The sequence below is a fragment of the Gouania willdenowi genome, chromosome 10, assembly GCF_900634775.1.
Source record: "Gouania willdenowi chromosome 10, fGouWil2.1, whole genome shotgun sequence".
Lineage (NCBI taxonomy): Eukaryota > Metazoa > Chordata > Actinopteri > Blenniiformes > Gobiesocidae > Gouania > Gouania willdenowi.
The window spans coordinates 4769166-4777525 of NC_041053.1; positions in this window are offsets into that span (position 1 = coordinate 4769166).

The following is an 8360-nucleotide window of genomic DNA, read 5'->3' on the forward strand; positions in this document are numbered from 1 at the left end:
AGTATTGCATAATAGTTACGACAGAGATTAGTGACATGTATGGAGTCAGCTGTGTTCACTGATTATTGTAATAATATCTCTAATGTGAGGAAGCACCAGATTAAACACACGTTAGAGACTCGTTGTCTGCAGCAGCAACACGGGAGAAGAAATAACAGGCCTCGAGACTGCGACCAAAATTGTCGCATATGCAAGTCTTTTTTCAGTGTGTGCGAGTGAAAATTTAAACTGGTCGCATTTGTGCGAGTGCGTATGGATGACCTTATTTTGGACGGAGTGGCTGAGTGCTCCGTCACGTTCCACAGAGTGTACTCTCTCTCTCTCTCTCTCTCTCGCTCCCTCCTGAGGGTGATGAGACAATGCGCACTTATGCAACTTTGCTCTGGGTATTGCAATAGTGAATGATCCAAGTATAAACACCAATGTGCTCCTTTGGAGTGCACGCGGTCCGTGAATGGAGCCAGGCATTACGAGCCGTTCACTGAGTGTGCGCTCACATTGAGAGCAGCAGTAAAAAGGAAGAACGCGCTGAGCTCAGCAATCATCAGAATCATCATGGAGGGACCAGAACTGATGGACTATGATACCAGGCCAGATGTTCAGCTGTGGTTCTCCCTGAGCAGGGGTCTGCAACATGCGGTTCTGGGGCCTAATGTGGCCCTTTGACCGTTTTGCAATGGCTCCCTATAGCTTTAAAAAAACGAGTTATTATTTTTAATAAGTTATTTTTTACATAGGCTATTATTGATAAATGACAAAAGATATAACACTTTGTGAACCTAAAATAAATCACGTTGAGCAATGACTCAGCCGCCTTCCTACTTCATCTCCTGCAACATCTACAGACCATCAACTTTCCTTCACCTGTGACTTACCTTAAGTTTTAAATCCCTGGTAAGAAAACTAAACCAACAAAAACACTATTCTGGAAGAAAATAGAGATTTTAATTGTGTGCGACCAGATTCATTTAACCATCAATGTGCAGGTTAAATATGCATGTTTTATGTGTGGCAAGAAATGACTAATTAGCATGTGTTGATCACATGATCATGTGTCTCCCATCTTTTAAAAGCTGTCGTTTTTCCTCGATCGTCTCTAGCGCTGTCATCCTGCCTGTAGTGTTATCCCGCCCACTAGCTGGAGCGAGAGAGAACGTAGCAGCAGCGGTCACATGGAATCAATTCACTAATGCACTGTGAACTTAGGTATAGCATTTAGCATAGCACGGTTAGGTCCAAAGGCATCATAGAGAGCTGCCTTTGGAGGTAAATGGTTGTCATCTTAGGGAACTGACTGCGCATGTGCAAACACATAAAAAACACGCAATGGGAACAATGGCAGAACAGCAATGTGCTTTTGGGAGGGGGCGTGGCCTCCTCCTGCCTTACAGTGGAGTGAGACTGTGCAGCTGTTTCAGGAAATAGCGCTGTTTAGTAATTTGGGCTATGAAACGCATAAAATGCTGACACATTCAAACTTTTAGGTACTGTAGGCTATTGGAAATGGAAAAATAAATAATTTATAATTATATCATAATAAGAAAGGTCTGTGTGGATATGTAGAGCAAATATCTCACCGAGGCGGTGCGAGTTCAACCTGAAACTCAGTCAAATACCCCGAGTGTGTGTATCTGTTATTTTGGAGTAATTTTGTCATTTCAAAATGTTTATTTTACTTTTATTTCACTTCTGGACGGCCCCGAAATGAAACCTATTCAACTTTTGACCTCAGGGTGTGAGGGGGCGCTAGCGCACCATCTATATCTATTTCACTGCACAGCTCACTTCCGGTGCGTGCACGAGCTCCCGTGGACTTCTCTTTTCTCTTTTGAGTAAAAATACTTTTTTTACTGTTCTTTTTTTGGTGATGACTTTCGAAACGTTTATTTTCATATTAGTTTGACCGTTCGCTATTTAGACCAGACAGACCTCACCGATCAAGCGCGCTTCACAATCGATCACCGTCTACGTGTCTACGTGTCTACGTGTGTTTGTGTGTGTGTAACGGACCACCATTTAGTCAGTAAACGGTGCTACATAGTGAAGCCCGTCTGATCATTACTGCAGCTTCACACACGACACACCTGCCACTACACCTAACTACTGAAAATAGATAAATTTAGCAAAAGTTAGACAGACACACACACACTAAACAACAACAAAAAATATGAAAATGACTCAAAATACACAAAACTAAATATTTATACAACAATTACACAGAGACAGAAAAATAAACCAAACGACAACAAAAACATGAAAATGACTCAAAATACAGTAAACTAAATATTTATAAACCCACATGAATGCATACTTCCGACGGGCACTGTACATTACAGAAAAATACACCAAACGAAAAAAATATAAAAATGAGTTAAAAAAAACAACACATTTATCATGCGCATGTCTCACAGAATTAAACCAGGGAAATTGCACACGCTATTTTACTTTGCACCTGCAAATATACCCCTTCATAATGCTACAACTCTTCTTAAGCTCCCACTATATGAATACATACTTCCGACGGGCACTGTACTCGACTTCAAAAAAACATACATTTACAGAAAAATACAACAAAAATATGAAAATGGCTCAAAAGACACAAAACTATATATTTATACAAAAAATACACAAAATTACTCCTGAATAACACTACTATAGCGACAAAAACAATAATTATACAAAAATACACATGACACATGAAAAAAAAAAAACATTACAAAAAAAAACAAATTAAAAAACAGCAAACATTTATGCACAAAAAGACAACAGAAAGATACACAAATACACATGACTCCAAAAAACATATGTTACAGAAAAATACACCATACAAAAAAATCTAAAAGTGATGAAGTCATGCACATGTCCCATAGAATTAAACCAGGAAAATTGCACCCACATTTTGCACCCGCAAATATACCCCTTATGCTCCCACATGAAACCATACTTCCGACGGTCACTGTACTAGTTCAAGCAAATAATCAAAATATCAATTCACCCTTGGGTAGGCATTGCCTACCTTGCCTACCCTGACTGCACGTCACTGATTCTGAGTGAACTCATCCTTTAATATCTCCATAAGTTGATCATTTAAACCGTAAAAGTGGAGCAAGAAGGAAAATAAGTGATCAACCCTCTCTCTCTCTCTTTCTCTCTACCCTGTCACCGGTTCAACACACACACACACACACACACACACACACACTGGCCACATTTACATGGGAGCTTAATTCCACTTTAAAGTGGAATAAAAGTTAATTAATTTTAACCTGACCTTGTAAACACATAATTCCTAATGCTAATTTGATTCTGAAGTAAAGTTAGTTCCGAATTAAGAGGCTGGTTTATTCTGTTTTTATTTGTATTGTTTTGCGCGCTGGTGACGACATAATCCAAGATGGCCCAGACTCCAGCATAGACTATTTAATAAGATCCTTAAAAGACATAGATATAATGAAAAGAGTGGATGGACAGAGGCATAAACATGTGGACTTTCACACGGACACACACAGACTTATTAAACACACACAGACCTCGGTAAACATAACAGGCTTCACCGGTCGGCAGGCACGAGGATCCGGAGGCGGAGTAAATGCGTCCCCGTACTGCATTTACAGGCTGTGATGTCATCAGTTTATCATTTTACCTGTTGTTAGAGCTACTGTCTTTACCAGGGAGTAAATATTTATTCATGGTGGTTGTTTTCCAGACTTTTACTGGGCTTTTTACCGGTGATTAGTTCCTATCTCTCTTTCGCTCCGCGGTCAAAACTGAAACTGTGTGTTATTGTTGATCTGCTGATTCAAAACTACAATCAAAATGAAATGAAAACAATTCTCATGTGTGGTGTTCTGTGTTATAACAGACAATTAAAGGTTTGTAGTGTGTTTTTCTTGATAGACGTGATACATCACATTCTCCCCCCGTCCAATCAGAGCCTTCCCAACCCTCAGACCTCAAGCGGAATTATTGAAATCAGAATAAATCTGTTTTCCATGTAAACTCTGTTCAGGAATTACTATCTCCATGTGAACACAAAGCAGAACACTTCGAATGATTTAAATCGGAATAAATAATTCCAAATTAAAAAACATCATGTAACCATGGCCACAGTTCCCTGGTGATCTCGTCACTGGAGCGATGATGTGGGAAAGTGACCAAAAAGCACCACTATGTGCAAGCAACTCATCAGGGTTGATTTAAGTGACTGCAGTCGCTACAGTCGCATTTGGTGTGAACGCACCTTAAGACGTCAAAGCTAAAGCTAATTTCACAGACAGCACAGTGCTCGTAAAATGTTGGCGTTATTTACATTTTTCCCTTATTCTATAAAATCAATATCAAATACATTTGATCATACATGTCATACATAAGAATTATCGTTTTGTTCTCTACTTTATATTAAAAGTAACATTTTTATCATGTCGCTCGGGCTTTAAGAAAATTAGAATGAAATTGAAAATGTCCTCCTGTTTGTCACACCCACCTGTCATGTCTCCAATCCCCACCAGGGGGACACGCCACACACTTTCAGAAGCACTGCTCTACAAGAACAAGGCGGGTATGAAAGAAAAATAAACAAAAGTCAGCTTGTTTTTTTTTAATTTATTGAGCATAAAAAAAACTGAACAAAAAACTGCAAAGTTTGCATTAATTTGCACTTGACCACAAACATGTCATTTCTCGCAAAGAATTCAGAAAAATCCCTCCTATATATATATATATATATATATATATGTATTTGAGAATATTGGCCGTAAAATTAAATAATTCTGACTGCAAGTTCCAAACCAGTGAAGCGTTTGACACAGTTGACTGAAAGTAAACGCCTTTAGTGTCTTTCCAAATTATTAAGGATTCACATGAGCTTCATAATGTGATGAAAGAATGTCATTGACCTCTGCCCCTCACTTTGATTCATGCTCTGTTAGTTGAAAGGGATTCAAAGGGAACCATTAATGGGGTACAGGTAAGGTTAATAATGTTAGTGCACTCTTGTAGAAGCAAATTTCAAGGACAAAACCTGCTTAGATAAAATAGGATTGATATGAAGGAGAAGGTGGAGGCAGTAGATCAGCAGCCAAATGACTTTATTATCACTAAAACATGTAAAATGTTAAAGAACATCGTCACACTCATAATGTGAATGTGAAGGAACAAACCCTCAGGAGATAATCTCCGTATTAATTAATGGTATTTTATTAATTGATGATTGTCACCACATAACCACCGTTTGAAAAAATGAATTTTTTTGGAAAAATGAGCTCCTGACTTAGTGACCTGGAAATGTGTTGGCACGCCTGAATGCAAACGCTGTAATTACTCGTGGAATAAATCAGGGGGCGGGGCTAATGACCAAGCCCTTTAAACCCAAATATAAAGCTCATGATAACATATTTTATAACATACACATGCCCGTAACAGCAGGGCTTACAAGCCTTGCACCACGGAGAGCGACTATGTCATTATGAAGTCTAACAAACGGACATGAAGTATAACAAGAGAACAATAAAAACATTAGGATGATCTTTAACACAAATTCAAAACATCTCAGGACCACAGATAGTGACCACATCATTCTGACACCTACTTTAACCATTTCCACTCAGAGCCTGTGTGCAGAAACCATGTTGTTTACATATGTGACGCTTGAAAAATTTAAAAATGGCAATGAATGAACCACTGTAAAGGCTCAAAACTAGTTTGTAGTATGTAGAAAGTGTCAGCTGAGGACGTGGTCGCTTATTTAAAGGGGACATATCATGGTTTTAAATCCTTTCTTTTTACATATAAATCATACAGTTGTGGTCTATATAAAGCAAACCTGCAATGCTTGGGTCTGAATTCCTCATTATTATAGCTCCACCCCTTTTCTACCCCTTTTCTGATGTGCTTCTGAGAGCAACTCGTTTTGGTGCGGTCTCTTTAAATGCAAATGAGACACTTCATACCCCGCCCCCTCTTCAGGAAACAGAGGTGACACTCGGTTCAACTCCACCCTGTTCGGCCATTTTTGTAGTTTGATAGAAGAGATACGGCTATGTAGCGGCGCATAAACTTTTTATTCACACGTTATTTACAAAATGTCAACAACGTTAGACTTGTCCATCCAGCTTTACATGTTCCAGCCAGAGTCTGACCCAGTGGAGCGAGATGAAAATGATGATGACGAACCTGCAGAACCCTAACAAGTGAGCTAACACAAGCGCAGAGCTAACGCTAGCGCCAAGCTAACGTCACTAAATGCATTTTAATACAGTCTTTTCGGAGACAAAAACGTCAAAATGAAATGACTAATGAAAACTTTAGACTTAAATTAAATCACGTAGGCCATATCATCAAGGATCTAAAACGAGCACACAGCGCTAACATATGAAGACGGTGCAACTGGTAATGCTAACAAAACAATGACAGGGACGTCTTATTATCACACTTTTTAGCGTTATTTACAGCTTACCGAAGTGCTCTGTTCATCGTCTCCAAAGATAGAAGGAATTGAACCCTCAATCAGACAAAGTCTTTCTGTAAATCCTTCTTTATACTGGTGGAGGTTGATGAAGCAGTCATCATTGAAGTGCTTCACACACACAAAAATGACCTTACCCACAGATGTGGGTACATTTCAACTCAACTTTATTTATATTGCGCAAATTACAAAAAAGTCATATTAGCGCGCTTAACAAAACATATGGTCAATAGTAAGAAAGAAAGAAAGAAAGAAAGAAAGAAAGAAAGAAAGAAAGAAAGAAAGAACCAAACAAGATCTACATGAACAAGCATTTAGCGACAGTGGGAAGAAACAAACTCTTTTATAGGAAGAATTCTCCAGCTGAACCAGATTCAGAGGTGGCAGCCATCCGCTTCCACTGGTTGGGGTTAGCGGACCAAAGGGCGAACACAATAGGATAGAAGGATATATCATCCAAATGTCCCAGACTATTTGAGCCGTGAATCAGGAATCGTCAGCTCCAGCATCAAGACACCTGAAACAGAACAAGGAGCGGGGGGCGAGGAGAAGGTACAGACTGCAGGAAAACATGAAACACTATGATATACTCGTTCCTAGTGGTCAGGTTAATATTAATATTAATTGTCTAGCGGCAACCATTACAGACAAGATGTTGACTTGTAATGGGCGCACGTAGTGATCTCAGCAATCACTACAGTGGGGACAGTGTATTGTGGGGTCTGCTCTTGTCTATCTCTGGCTCACACTGGGCGCCAGTCCATCATAGGGCAACACAGACACAAAAAACCACTCTCACATTCACTCCTACGGGCCATCTCGAGACTCCAATTCAAATTCATTATTATATTAATTTATCAGTCATGTTTTTGGATTGTGGGAGGAAGCCAGAGTACCTGGAGGAAACCCACGAAGCACGGGGAGAGCATGCAAACTCCACACAGAAAGGACACGAGTGTCCACCCAAGGGCTTGGACCCAGAACCTTCTTGCTGTGAGGTGGACATGCTAACCACCATGAGCACCCTCAAAGTTAAAATAAGACACAAAATAGAAAAACATTTCCAACATACCAGGGTTTGCCAGCCATTTTCAGAGCAGCCAACACCATAAATCCAGGCGTTTTAGATGATTTTCACTGATATTTCAAGTCCCACAGATTATTTTGTACTATGACAATCTGAAAACTGACACCAAATTCTGAAACATTGAAGTCTCTACTTTTATATAAAGAAAATAGTTTCTAGCTTGTTTAGTTCTTCCGTAATCAGCAATTGAATACAGGCAAGTTTTACACAATTTCTGACATAAAGCTGAGAAATCAGCCTTTTTTTCTAAAAAATAAAAACCTGTTAGTGAATTTGAAGCTATTTTTTTTGGCTATAGGGACACCACAACATTTGTTTTCTTCTATAAACTACATTAACAACCCTGAGACCAAGCTTTGGATGACAAAATTATTATTATTTTGCTATCTAGGTCAGAGTTGAATGGTTTGCTTACTGTATTTTGGCCTTTTTCCAAGTATCTCCCTCCGTCAGACTGCTCAGAGACCACTTTCTCCTTGACCCAGATGCGCTAAGTCGCCCGTTTGTTTTATCTTATTTCCTCGCGATTACGACACTCTCAATAGTCCACAAAAGCCCAGTTAGGTCCGAACATGCTTTGGTCAAGTGTGAGATGCTCTGAGCTGCTGGATAGTTCACTCTCAGCTCTTGTAACGCCATTTACAGCTACATAAATTCCTTTTCTGCTTCCCCCACCTCTGCTATCAGCGCTAATGTCTCATCCAAAGAGCGCTGTTGCCTCCTGCTGGCTCAATAAAATATTGTTTACAATTAAGATGTTAGAAGTTGCATAAGACTTTACTGCACCCGTTCCCATTGAAAAACTTATTC